The 14,668-nt window shown below is 36.8% G+C and overlaps 1 protein-coding gene across 2 annotated transcripts in view; it reads right to left on the bottom strand.

Annotated features, from left to right (window-relative positions):
- Nucleotides 1-11,127, bottom strand: part of Fstl5 (follistatin like 5) — a 591,337-nt gene extending 580,210 nt beyond the window's left edge. Inside the window, exon 1 of one of the 2 annotated variants that reach the window (XM_021158305.1) lies at nt 10,426-11,127. The gene's annotated coding sequence lies outside the window, so the exon portion shown is untranslated. The remainder of the gene's footprint in view (nt 1-10,425) is intronic. The other variant, XM_029475620.1, reaches the window with a different exon arrangement.
- Nucleotides 11,128-14,668: the final 3,541 nt, after the last annotated feature.

The raw sequence follows: 14,668 nt of genomic DNA, 5'->3' as shown, positions 1-14,668 counted from the left end.
GTTAGAAACCACCTAGATGCCCCATGACTGAAGAATGGATTCAGAAAATGTGATTCATTTACACAATAGAATACACTACTCAGCTATTAAGAATGAGGATATCCTGAGTTTTGCAGGCAAATGGATAGAACTGGAAAATATCACCCTGAGTGAGGTAACTCAGACTCAAAAGAGCATGCATGGTATGTACTCACTAATAAGTGGATATTTGTCAAAAAAAAAAAAAAAGATACAGAATACCCAAGATAAAATCTACAGAACTCAAAAAGCTCAACAAGCTGAAGTGCCCAAGAGAGGATGCTTCAGTCCCACTTGGGAGAGAAAAGAAAGCTATCACAAGTGGGAAGGGAGGGAGGGACCTGGGAGAGAAAGTGGATGGGATTGGGCGGGGGGGGGGGGGAACACCTGATCTGATATTGGGTGAGGGAAAAGGAATGAAGGCCAGAGGGCCAGCAGAAAGAATAGAAACAGGAAATCTCAGGAAATAGGAGGTTTGGAGGATCCCCCCAAATGTACCAGAGACCTGGGAGGTGAGAGACTCCCAGGACTCAAAGGGAGGGACCTTAGGTGAAATGCCTGACAGTGGGGAGAGGGAACTTGAAGAGCCCACTTCCAACAGAAAGACAGGGCATCAAGAGAGGGATGGGATTGCAATCCCATAGTCACAACTCTGACCCATAATTATTCCTGTCTGAAAGAACTGCACAGATGGAAGTGGAGAGGAGCCTGAGGAAAAGAAAGTCCAGGGACATGCCCAAAGAGGGATCTAGCTTAAGGGGAGGTCACAAGACCTGACACAGAGGCTGTGGAACACACACAAAAAGGGACCTATCATGACTGCCTTCTGAGGGACCCAACAAACAACTGAAAGAGTCCCATACAGTTATTTGCACCCAACCAATGGACAGAAGCAGCTGACCCCTGTTGTTGAATTAGGGAAGGCTGAAAAAAGCTGAGGAGGAGGGTGACCCTGTAGGAGGATCAGCAGTCTCAATTAATCTGGATTCCCAATATCTCTCAAACACTGGACCACCAAGCAGACAGCGTACACCAGCTGATATGAGGCCCCCAACACACATTCAGTATAGGACTTCCAGGTCTGTGTTCAATCAGAGGTGATGCACCTAACCCTCAAGAGACTGGAGGCCCCAAGGAGTTTAGTGGTCAGGTGGGTTGGGGGTTGGGGACATCCATGTGGAGATGGGGTGGGGTTGGGAGGAGGTGTGGGATGTGGAACAGTTGGAGGGTGGATGGAGGGCGACAGGGAATGAAATATGGAGTGTAAAAAATAAATTAAAAATAAAATTAAATTTAAAAAATCCCAAACTACATATTTATGTTATAGTAGTACAGAGTGAGCAACCCTTGTACTAAAGAAAACTTAAAAGGATGACCAAGAATAACCAGACCAAACCAAGACTTACAACCAGAATGGAAAAATAAATTTTTTATCTCTGTGTCCAACATGAGGGACAGATGTATCATGATATAAGTTCTGAAACATCTGGGCAGTTGTGCCCCTGTGGCTTTGCTATTTGAAGCTTACCTGCTCTGTTTCCTTGCTGGCTCTACCTCCAGACTGTGGCTCTCCTCTCTGAGTACCTGGGAGCTTGAGAACTGCTTGTGAATCCTGGGGAAATTATCTCTCAGGCAGGTTCATGTGCAGGGAACCCAGGAAACACCCTAAAGTAGGTTCCAGAGGACTTACTCTTCCACATCCTTGATCATGCAAAGGATGATGTCTAGCCAATTTCTGAGATATGCTCAAGGTTTCTTGCATATTGTTCTAGTGCAAAGCACTTGGTTTCTTATATTTTCTTTAGAAACAGTGCCTTTCTGTGCCCTACCTTTACACAGGCTTTTCCAATCAAACTACGAGTGCATCAAGTCTTTCTTCTTTGGCTTTTGATCCTGATGCCCACCACAGGGCTATCTAAAAGTAGCCATAAAACCTAAGCCAAAGCCTGAATATCATGACACTTTCTCTGCTATATTAACTAGTCTTTTAACTTGAATTCAGCCTGACACAAGTCTATGGACATGAATAAAATGCAGACAAATTATTCTTCAGAATATATTGTCTCTACTCCACTCTCAATAAGTTCTTCCCACCAAAAGCCCCATGATCACAGCTTTACTGTATTTATTTCTTTTGGAGTTTTAGTCTGCTGAGCTCCCCACTCAGATTCCCCACTAAGCACAGGTGCTTAATTAACACTCTGTGGTTTCTCTACCCTGCACCTTCAAACTCTTGTAAATTTCTCCCACATATAAACCCCAAAGCTTAAGACCCACTGGGTCAGATTTAGTCAGGGTTTATGCAGGGTTTCTGCATACAGAAATTTTCAGCCACTATGATAAATATATGACACACAGAAGGAAATTGTAACTTAGGCTACCAGTTTCTGAGGATTCAGTCCAGAGTGAAGAAAATGGGTGCATAGTCACCATAAGATGAGAAAAACAGGGCCCACACAGGGCCAGCATGCTTCTTTTCCTTCTAACTTCATTTGACCCCCTACCAGATGGGACACTATCACTACCACATTAGTTAACACTCTATATCAATGGACTCTTTGACACAACTAGAGGTGTGATTTACTATGTCTGTATATGTATGTGTCTTTGTGTATATATGTATATGTACCCAAGTGACAGATAATATTTTCCATCTCCAACACTGGCCATTTTTTATTCCACTACAATATATATAATCTGCTGTGCTTTTAGTAAACTTCTCTAGGACAAGAAAGGTAGTATCTAACACCTCCTGACCTGAGCTTATATATCTTCTTCATCCCCTGGCACTTCCCGTCAGGACCCTGTCATTGGAGAACAGATAGTTCAGGTCATACAATGAAAAGAATAATTTGCCATAAGCCTTGAATTTGGGGAATATCCTAATTCTTAACAGTGCATACTATTTTACAAAATGATGTTCATTTTAAAAGAGTTTATGGTACCACATCAATTAAGATTTGTAATTATAATGTCCTTTTTTATAAGGACATACCCAGTATTCAACATCCTTCCATCTTAAATTTAAATTACTATTAACTTAAAAAGTAAGTTTTATTTTCCTGATAATTAAAACCTCAAGTCCCTGACATGTATTAATTCATTTCCTTCAGTGGCAAATTAGTTAAAAGAATTAACATCTTTAGAAAAATATATTTTAAAGAATATAAATGCTAAAGTTGTAAATCAGTAAATGTAATTATTACATATGGGACCTGGGTTTCACCTCCAATCAATCAATCAATAAAAGTATTGTCAACTTTGGACATGAGTTACTTAATGGATATCTGGAAATGATACTAAGTTGTACTTGAGATGATCCCTCCCTTGGGCTTCACCCACTTCCTTGAGCAATCCTTTCCCTGTTTAAGCTTTATCATAGCAATTATATTCATGGAGGAATTATACTTTGCATTTATTGATTTGCATATAGCCTGTCTTTCAAAAGAAACCAGACCAAGTGCTCTCTCTGTCATTCATGATCAATCCAAGTACCTAAGAGATTGCCTGCCAAGTAATTGGTGTATGTTTGTTGAATTTAGTTATAATAAAATTCAGATGATATGAAATGTCTTTAGAAAATTGCCATTTACTTAAAAATTTAAAATTGAATTATGTACTAACTAATCTCTGTTAGCTTGCATCAAGTGCATATTTCTTGCATGGTAAGTAAATTACAAAATATATAAGTGCAATGTCATTTTGACATAACCCTTTGTAAAATCAAATTATTTACCCACCTATAACTTAATAATAAAGAAAACATCACCATACATCTGATATATTTTTAAAATACCATCTCTTGAAATGTGAAGTTTTTCAGAGTAAATATAAAATACATTTATTCTACTTTTCCAAACTAACAAACATAAGGTGTCATTTTGCCTCCTGCTTCATGCTTATATTATCTGTTAATTTAATATGTATCCCTGATTTACATGGCCAAGAATAAATGAAACAGGATTTGTGTTATTTTTTGTTAGCAACTGAAAAAAAAGAATAAGAAAATTATAGATTATAAAATCTTTAAAAAATCCACAATCTAAATTCATCAACACAATTTTTATAGTCTTCCAAATACAAAACACTGAACAAATTTGTGAATAAAATGTAGCAAATATAAATAGTATAAACTCAACCAAGCATCAAGTGATATAAACATGTAAAAACTTTGTGTGCTTGATGTATGTGTGTATTTATTGATCTGTGTATGTGTCTATGTAAGTATATGTGTGTGCATGCATATGCATGTGTGTGAAAGCCACAGGCTAATATATGTCATCTTCCTAAATTTCTCTCCACATTATTTTTTGATCCCAGGTTTTTCAATGAGCCTGAGCTCATTGATTTAGGTAGAGTGGCTAACCAACAAGTCCCCATGGCTATATCTCCTCACTGTTGGTGTTGTAGGTATGCACTGCCACACTCAACTTGGTTCTGGGGATATGAACTCAGATCTTTAAATTTCATGGAAAATAATTTAGTGACATCTTGGTAAGAGCTATAGATTTTCAGAGTATCTATGAAAGAACAATAGTTTTACTCCAGATTGAAAGGGCTTTTTGATATGACTACACAGATGAGGTTGAAGAAATGACTGGTAAATGCAACGGGACAAAACTCCCAAAATTATTGCTATTTTGTAGCAGGTTCAATTTCAAGAGAGAAACACCATGAATTAAACAAACAAACAAACACATAAGTCTCACATTTCTACTTTGAACTTTCTCTGCATTCAATAAAAACAACCTTACAAAGTTTCCTTTAAAAATCTGCTTTGGGATCCATTTGTTAAGACAAGCATAAACTTGCATAATGAGGATGCTCTTGGGATGTGATGCAAGTCTGTGGCTCACCTGGAAGATGAGCTATGGAAACATCACCAGGGTTGTCTTCTTCACCTGAGCCTCTGACCCTCTGAAAATGAAGAGCTCCAGCTAGTGGGCAGTGTGCTCCTTTCCCTCACTCAGAACTGCAGACAACAGAGCGTGATCCTGAGCAGTGTGGCACCTACCTAAGACCTCCCTTTCTGCAACTCTGCTTCAAGACTGGGGAGTTTATTCTGATTATTTTCTTCAACCTTGCAAACTATTAAAAATTTTGGCAACTTTCTGACCTGAAGGTTTGAAAATGAGTAATAACCTTCAAAACACAGATGGCTTAAGTGAGCTGAACTTCCTGTTGCTTTTGTGCTTGAATTTTGTTACCTAGCTAGGAAAAACAATAATGGATTCTTAAAAAACTAATTGTCCTATTCTGCAATTTCTTCTTCCATTAGAGACAAAAAGGAAAACATTTGCCATTGATAATACTTTAAAGCCATTTAAAGTATGAGAAAAAACAATGCATCACACTTAATAACATTATATGGAGAGGAACAGTTATGCTAGAACTCTGCAACCATGTACTCAAAAGAGTGCCTGCTCAACAGCAATTTCAATGTAATTTAACGTTTAAAGATATATTTCAGTAAAATAATGAGGGGCATTCACTGTAGCAAGGGGTATAAAACAGGAATGTTTGTGCTAGCTGAACAAGTGACCAGAGCAGACAGCTAAACATTCATAGTGGTCTGAGGAGCTTGGTTTGTTGGGCAGGTTCTAGCTCAGGGTAAACCTACTCATGTTTCCAAAATTTACCATATCAGTGCATGCAAGCAATCATACACGAGGTGTAAACATATTTCATGATGTAAATAGTCATATGTAAGAAGTGTATGACTCACTATCAGGTGATATGGAGGAAAGAAATCTCTCTCTCTCATAAATAGGTATTTTAATAGGTAATTTTCTGACTTTTTAAATTTTCTTTAACACTTTATCAGAAAAAATAATGGAAATGTTTGATTTGAATTCCTTGGTTTTATATGTAAAATGATAATCATACCAAACATTACAAGATTACAGAAATGTTAAATGAAAAATGGGTTACAAGTGACCTAAGATAAATAACAAGTATATATCTATTAAAAATTTGAAGGGTTTCTATTTTGAGTGAGTGAGTGTGTGTGTGTGTATATGTGTGTGTGTGTGTGTGTGTGTGTGTGTGTGTGTGTGTGTGTGTGTACTTCTTTTCAGAAACGAATAAGTGAATCCTGCCTTCAAAAACACATTTTCAAATACCAATAGGTCATTGATGGTGGAGCAGCTAATGAAACTACCATCAGCATCTCTGAGGCTTTGCCTTAGAAACATGGAGAGTTGACCTCCTCATTCCTCAGTGAGACAACTCAGACCCTATCTGATCCTGGCTTGTGGCATAAGAATACAGATTTCAGAAAATTAGTGCACATGACCACAGAACACAGGCATGTTTTTTTTTCATGTGTATAAGGAAATAGTAGGGTTTTACAGAATAAAAAAGGCCTTTGTGGTTTTAAAAACTATAGTTAATATGTTGGAAATGATCTATGTCTGAAAGGAAAAATAAAATAATTTTATTTTATCACATATAAGGAATGTGGTTTGTGGGTATTTTAAAATATCATCTACATGTATAACTTAATTGCTACCGGGTACTACATAGCAAGGAAGAGATATCTGTTTAGAATGTTTCCTGTAACTGTCAATTATAATGAGTACATAAAAACAAAACTCAGTGACAAAGTGTTTCTAACTCTTTGCATTATGTTTTAGAATTGTTGGCAATGCTATGAGCCAATTATAAGGTAGAATAATATTCTCTGTATTAACATGAAAATGAACTCATTAAGCAAGCACTTCACTTATAGATTTACATAGTTTAAAACCAAAAGCTACTTTAAAGTAATATTATTTACTTGGTTTAAGAGAAAGTTCAGATATAACTAGGATTTTTTCCAAATAATATATAAGAGACAATCATACACAAGAATTAAAAATGTTTCATATTTGTAATAGCCAGGACATTTCCCTTTAGAAGTATATGACTTATTATCAGAAGCTATAAAGAAATACATTTATTTTCATAGCCATTTTTACATACAATAAGCTTCAAGTTATTTCCTAGAAGTGTATATTATTGGACTTTCTGTATAACTTCTTTATGCCTACCTCCATTCTCTTTACATATTTCTACAGTAATTAATTTTCTATTGCCATTTATTCTAACAGCTTCTGAAAAACATTTTCATCTCCCCCCCAAAAAAGTGAAAAGAAAAAACCCTAAAAGCAATGTGTCCTCAAGTAAACCAGTCTAAACAAAAAGTGACAGAAATTAAGAGACACATTTACCACCAAAAGTATACATTTTATTGAGGCCTATTGTATTAATTACTTCTGTATTAAGCAGAATGTCTTGAACTCACATCTTTCAGATTATCTTCTTTGCATGTTTATAGTAGTCCAGAAGAGATGCAAACAAACACACAAACAAGCACACACACACACACATACACACAGTGTCTCTCATAAAACTAACCCTCAATGACATTTGCTTAATTCTTTCTCTTTCAAAGCACTTATGTTCAAACTCACAGGAACCCTGGATTTATCAAAACAGTATTCTAACCCTTATAACATCATCAATTACTAAACACTAAGATGATTTAAAGCACAAAGGGATCAATTACTAGGTTATGTATACTGGTTAAATTGGAAAACTGGCATTTTCCCACAAGGGCCTTCTATGTCACCTTATACCCAAAGGACATTGGTGGCCCTGAGTCAGAGGGTGATTAAGATTGTTTGGAAGGAATAATTGGCCACCTGGCTGGCAAAATGATGGTAACTATGGAGTGTTTTTCCTAGCCTATTAGTTCACAACAGAATTATGAGCAATATATTATCATATGTGCTAGTATTAATATAGAGATTTGGCCAAATAAGAAAGACTAATGGTAAATATATAATGTAATATATAAATATATAATGTAATATATATATAATATTATATTATATATAAAATGTAATATATATAATATGTATAAGTAATTATATATATGCATATATATCCCACATATATATATATACCCCTTGAAATCATAATCCTCGTGTTAAATCTCAAAATATATAAAGAGAAGTTTATCATATATTTATAAAACTAAATTAAATTCATCTAGCAAGTTTCTTGTATTTTATTTTTACCTCAATGTGTTTTAGAATATTGAAGACAATAATTATATACCTGTCAAAGGTCATCATTTTTAAGTGATCTGTGTTTCACTTTTATAGTTTCTGTAATGACATAAATTATTATTTTAATAATATATCTACTGTTTGATTTTAAATATAGCTTTTGTATTGTCCTGAATGAATTAATGTTCACTGTATGATTTTTTCTGAAAGAGCAATTACTGAATTACCATATTTACCTGTTTTCTCACTGTCTGTAAAACTAGAAATTCTATTGCTTTATAGTGTGTATTTTATTCTCCATTGAAATAAGATCTTCTAAATGCAAACTTTTGTCTCACTAAATTAACTTATTACTGGTTTAGGATACTAAAATTGCCAATAATATTTTAACTTGTATTTAAATATCACATTTTGATAACAAATTCCATCTATAAGAACACTGCATATTTGTGTCTTTACATTTGGACTAGTACAGAAGACTTCCTGCAGACAAAAACCATTGGTATCCCAAAAATATTGAAAGAAATGTAAAGTTCATATGTGGCTGCTTTTCAAGCCACTTGTAGGATTAAGGTATGCACGAATGAGTCACGATTAATAAATAGGAAGCAACCATTATTTCACTTGAAATTCCAAAGTGAAAAACTTATTTCACTATCGTTAGTTTTTTAAAAAAAATTTATGATGAATAGTGATGAAAAACAATTTCATAAAACAAAGTCATGTTTATCAAAACTTCCAGGCATGTCTTACTTCATGTGTCTTATTTATTGTGTGATACATGATGTTGCTTTATGAGTCTACTTGTTCAAATTTTTAATTATGTATGAATATTTAAGCACATGGACTAATGACTAGCATGAATCCTACAAAGAATATGTGTTGAGTGAGAAACAGGTAACAATGTAAGAGGATGTACTTTAGCTCAGGATAATCTGCAGCAATATGCATTTCTTGTAGCAATCCCTCCCCTAGAAGCTGTGATATAAACAAAATGAAAAAACCTCTACTCAGATGAATGACTTAAAACCATATGCACCAAAACTTCATCCCAGTAACTCTAATGTAACTATCGTGCAAATGCCTAAGATATTTTAGCATCCAACACACATGAACTTAACTTACTACACCTTGGTGATGTGCACAGCATACACTTAGTGAGTTCAGACAGTCAAGTAGGAAGCAGCACCACAGCTCACCTATTCCGATTAACACAAGAATTGTAACGAAACAAGCTATGACTTTTTCTAGGCACTCTTTCTCCTCCATCTAATGTCACTGAATGCCATGAATGGAGACTCACACCATTTCCCAGACATATCTCATCTGTTTAATACATGCGTGAACAATAGCACTATCTATGGGAACACCAAGTAACTTCCACCATTTAGTGTTTGCTCACTATGAGCAGTCTTGTATGGTGTTTATCCATACCGAGTTCTCCTTTGAAAACACACTCAGATCACACTGCCAAATGACAAAAGGAACATAGCTTCATATGAAACCTCTTAAGTCAGAAATGTTCTCTGTTAAGCATGCAAGAGGTTAAAGATTGATGAAATAGCAAGACATCTTCTCAACCCAAGCTTACCTGCTCCACTCAATCACCAAAGCAGTCAACACTATAATGTAAGCTGATACTATATTATTAAATCAGAGTGTCTCATTTGCATTCACCTCTGACCTGAGGGGCTGGGGAGAGATGACATCTACTAGGCAACAGCAGAACAAGCAGTCCCCAACTTGGAAATTCACAGGACCTTGGGTGTGAAATCCTCACAGACTGAGTTTCACTAGTTTTATTTGCACCCACTGCACAACAACATATGTAAATGAAGCCAGCCTGGCAGAAATAGCCCTATCCCTTCCGTCTCCCCTCCAAACCATGTTAACAAGCTCAGCACTTTGCAATCCATGTTTCAGACACACAAAATATTATTTATTAAGCAAACAGTAGGTCATTCAAATATGTTTTTAAATTAAATGCATTTTAAAGAACTTGGAAAATTTTATCACATCCATACACATATTTGTGGGCTTGATATTGAACAGTTACAAACCCAAGCCACACTAGAAGTATTCATCTAAAATATTTACACTGATAAAGCAAGATGTATCATGACATTAAGTTCACAAAAACAGACAGCTCTCAACTTCCTTAACACTTTAATAATCGTGGTCTTCAGTATTATTAGAAGAGCATCTCTATTGTATCAAATTATTAATTTTTATAATTATTTCCAAAGTCCTGTCTCAAATTATAGAAATAAAAATAACTTATTTTTAAATTTTTTCACGGCTGCTTGCATTTCTCACCCACTTGCAATCATTTATAACAATATTCTATTCTTACCTTATTTGAAGTAAAAAACAAAAAAGTCCTCCAAAAAGATTTCTAAATGATGTGAAAATATGAGTCACAGTGTAAAAAAGAAAAAAGAAAAATAATAACGATGAAAAGATCCTCTTAGGTTGGAAAAAAATCCAAATACTTTGAGTTAAAACTACAGAATCTCCAAAGTCACGCCTGAGTGGGCGCCCAGATTGCAAACATAGGAGTCTCTCCCACGTCCGAGTCGCACTCCTTTGTCAAGTTAAATTGGGTCCTGTGGTGAAGCGGGTCCCACTGGGCACAGAGGGTTCCAGTGGGCGTTGCCTCCAGGTGCCCAAGCAGGCGATCCCTCACACCCGGGGTTCAGCACCGATACACTGTGGACAGCACCAGCTCCGCTCACGTCCAGTTTGTCTCAGTCACTGAACCAGGATGATTCTCGCGCCTCCTCCCTCCGCAAAAGCCAGGCTGCCCGTCAACCCCGGTGTGCCCCGCCCCCACATCTGACGTAACTATTTTGCATATTAACTCTCCAGGAGGTGAGGGGCGGCCCCTTGACTGGGCTTCTGATGGGTTCAGCTACCACAACCCAGAGGACCAGACTCAAGATTAAAATCAGCATGGGCATTGGTCGGACTTTACACTCCATTCGCGGAGCCCAGCAGAAACTATAAAGGCTGCGGCGGTGTCTGCGCCTCCTCCTTCGCTGGGACCGCGGATCCCGGGACTCTGCGACCTCACAGCCCGCTAGGGAGACCAGGCCTCCTAGTATGGGGACTGTGAGGTAAAGAACTGCGCACCAAGAAGTCATCCAGCCCTGTCTCATGCATCAGATCCCTTTAATCTTCCAGACCAAACTTTCTCTCTCTCTCATTTGGTTGTGGGTAGGCACCTGATTCAGACTTCTGCTCCTATATGGGGCTCTTGGAGCGAGGCCCTGCTGCAGAAACTTGACTGGAAAAGAATTAAAAATATCTGAGCGCAGGAAAGGTATTTGAAAGCGTGTAATGCTTGTCATCTCTCCGAAACAGGATTTTTTTTTTTTGCCATGTGACTGTTTAGTTTATGATAAGCTTCATAGAATTGGAGATGCCAGGATTTTAGAAGCTCATATTAATAATGCTTTGTTTGAAAGTTCTCAGCCTCAACTCTCATTGCCAAACCAAGAAGCTTGTACAGTTTTTATTATGTCCGATACATCACTTGTTCTATGAAAGATGGAACAGGCTGGAAGCAGTGTCATAGCTTTTAGCAGTTCTTTCAGTGTGTATGATCTTCCTTGTCCCAGGATGCTACAAAAAGGACTTTGACAAAGGAAGAGGCCCAGACAGGTCAAATCCACAGTGATCTCCGACTTGTGAAGAAAACAAAAACCAAAAAAAAAAAAAAAAAAAAAAAAAAAAAAAAACCACCAAAAAAAAAAAAAAAACCACTTCAGGATCAGCCCCATACCTTCCACACAAACTTCCTACACCTAGTGTTAATTGAACAGAAAGTAGTATATAAAACTAAGCCCACGATTTTTAATTACATAAAGCTTTTTCATAAAATGTGTATCATTTTTTTAAAAAACACCTACTATTAAATGTGCTATTTTCCACAGGATTGCACGAGTTCTTCATCGTTTTCCAGGAATCTAAGCTAACTTCTCACTGGGCCCACTCCTGTGTTCCCAGCAACGTTAATTAGATGATCAACTTGGGTTTCCTGGGAAAGCATCTTTAACAAACAAAGACAATAATACTCACATGCAGAGCAATCTGCCATGCTTTGGTCTCCTCTGGCGACTACCAACTTTATGTTAATATATAAATGGCAAATGTTATTTTGAGCTGCTCATTATGTGGACATACATGCGCGTGTGCGCAGATTTATTGTTTCTGTTCCTGGTGCACTTTTAATGACAGTTTCAGACACCATGGCAGGAAATGAAAGGTAATTCATGGGAGCAGGTGGGTATTGTCAATTACAATTACAACAAACCCAGTTGAATAGCCTGCCCTTAGGCTGGCGGTGGAAAGAGAAATAACCCAGACATTGCTTTGATGTCCTCATGCTATGCCGTCAGAGAAGATTTGATAGTTTACTGCAGAAATACATAAGACATTTTTATATAGTCTTGTAGGAGTGCAAGAAAACCTATGGCAATTATTTAATCAGCATTAATTTTCAGTTCACTCCAGTAATAAGACATTAAGGGTAGGAATCCAAATGAGGCAATCATAAAATTATTCAAAGTCTAAAAAGGGTGGACTGGGAAAATTCCAAATACAAAGGTGGGATGCTAATTGTTTTCTCATCATCTCTAAAAAGAACAGAAGAGAGCAAAGGAGAGAGAAATGAGAGAAAGAGCAATAGGAAGTAGAGCAATTCTGACAGAAATGCCCAGAGACACATACACCAAACAGGCATCATGGGCTCTAATGCATCCTCCACTGGAGTAGCCAGGGTTGGGGGGCAGGGGGATGTTTGCTTACATTCTTTAATGTCCTAATTAAATGTGGTGACTTTCAAATTATTCTGACCCCTTTGTGACTTCCTGTATTTGTATGATTTGAATTTTGTGACATATCTGGGGTTTTGTTGTTGTTGTTGTTAACATAGAATATAAATAAAAACATCTGAAATTTCTCTTTTAACGTCTACAATTCTTTAAAGTACAAAACTTCATGAAGTTTCCTCTGAGTAGGATGATTTTGCATCTGTCTACTACGCTTGTGAAAAGAAATCTCAGCACAAACAGGCTGGGAGATGAGGCGAGGGCAAGAGGAAATTGAAAGAAGTACCCTATGAGAAGGGAGGGATGGTTCATCTACCCAGGGAAAACGAAGAAAATATAGACCGGAGGCCTCCTGTCTAGTCATTGTTTATGCAAGCATATTAATAGTATGTATGGGCACACGTGGTCATGATGAAGCTCAATGTGAGTTCAGATAACTTTTGACTCCCGAGTGTCATATTATTTCATTTTCAAATTATAATTCTTTTATTGTATATAATATCCCAAAATTCTAATGATTTTTGCATATATAATATGCCAAAGTTGTAAATGCTTTAAGGAAAGCAGTGATATATGGTTTGTTTATGTTTTATTTCTGAGTCTTGTACTGGCTAGATTTTAGTTAATTAGTTAGTTATTTAGTTAATTAGATAGTTAGTTTGCTTGTTTGACATGAGCTAGGGTTATCTGGCACTAGGAAATTGCAAGGCTGTGATTCATTTTCTTTTTGAATGATGTTGTGATGTGAAAGAGCCCCAGCCCACCAAGGGAAATCACTTCTGGACTGGTAGCCATGGGGAGCAAAAGAAAGTATGCCAACTAAGCCAAGGGGAGCAAGCCAGGTCCCTGTAAAGCCTCTCTGTTTTGGCTCAGCCTCCAGGTTCCTGGCCTGTGGTTTTACCCTGACCTCCCTCCATGATGGACTACAACTATGAGCTGAAATAAAACCTACCCTCTGCACATTGTGTTTGGTCATGGTGTTTGTCACAGCAAGAGAAGGTAAAACCAAGACAAGTCTTTTACAACATTTGTTGCAAATGAAGCGTGTGTTTGCTGTGACAAGCAGAGGTCTAGCACTTCTTACTCTGTGACCTCTTAGTCCCAGGAATGAAAAGAGAACAAAGCAAACAGAAAGCTCATAGTCATAAATACCCTAAGCAGTGATTCTGCTTAATTAAGAGAATCAGAAGGCTATGGCATAGCATGAATGTTCCACTGTCCCCACATGCCCTCAATGTGGCATCGACATCATGGCACTATCTTCTAATATCAGAAGAGTGCATACTTTCAAATATGTTAAGTATACCAGGTAATTTCATTAAGAAAGAGTTTTAAATTATGCCTTTGTGTTGTGGCCAGTTTATAACAATCCCATCCTTAATTACAACACACAAAAGATTTTATGTTTGGCATTTGAAATTTTCATCTTTCTTCTTTTTTGTACTAACAACTTCCTCTTCTCCTTTCTTCTTATCCATTCTCTCTAGTCAATTTATGTGCTTTATTGAAGTGCTATTAAATTCTAATGCGCCAGTCAAGTAGTTTGCTAGTTATAGATGTGTTGTGCCAATAAGATTCTCAAACTTACAACCATGTTGCTGAAGAAAATACAGATTTAGGTTTTTGGTTTTTTGTTTGTTTGGTTTTTTTTTGTAAACATTTTTACCTAACATAAAATTTAAAACAATAAGTTGAATAGATTTAATTTTAGGTCCAGTCAAATGTGTAGTTGTCAAGCATTTAAAGCTGAAATATATTGCCTTA

This window comes from Mus caroli, chromosome 3 (genome assembly GCF_900094665.2).
Source record: "Mus caroli chromosome 3, CAROLI_EIJ_v1.1, whole genome shotgun sequence".
NCBI classification, from domain to species: domain Eukaryota; kingdom Metazoa; phylum Chordata; class Mammalia; order Rodentia; family Muridae; genus Mus; species Mus caroli.
The sequence above is the reverse complement of the archived record's forward strand: the minus strand, read 5'-3'. Positions and strand labels throughout refer to the sequence as shown.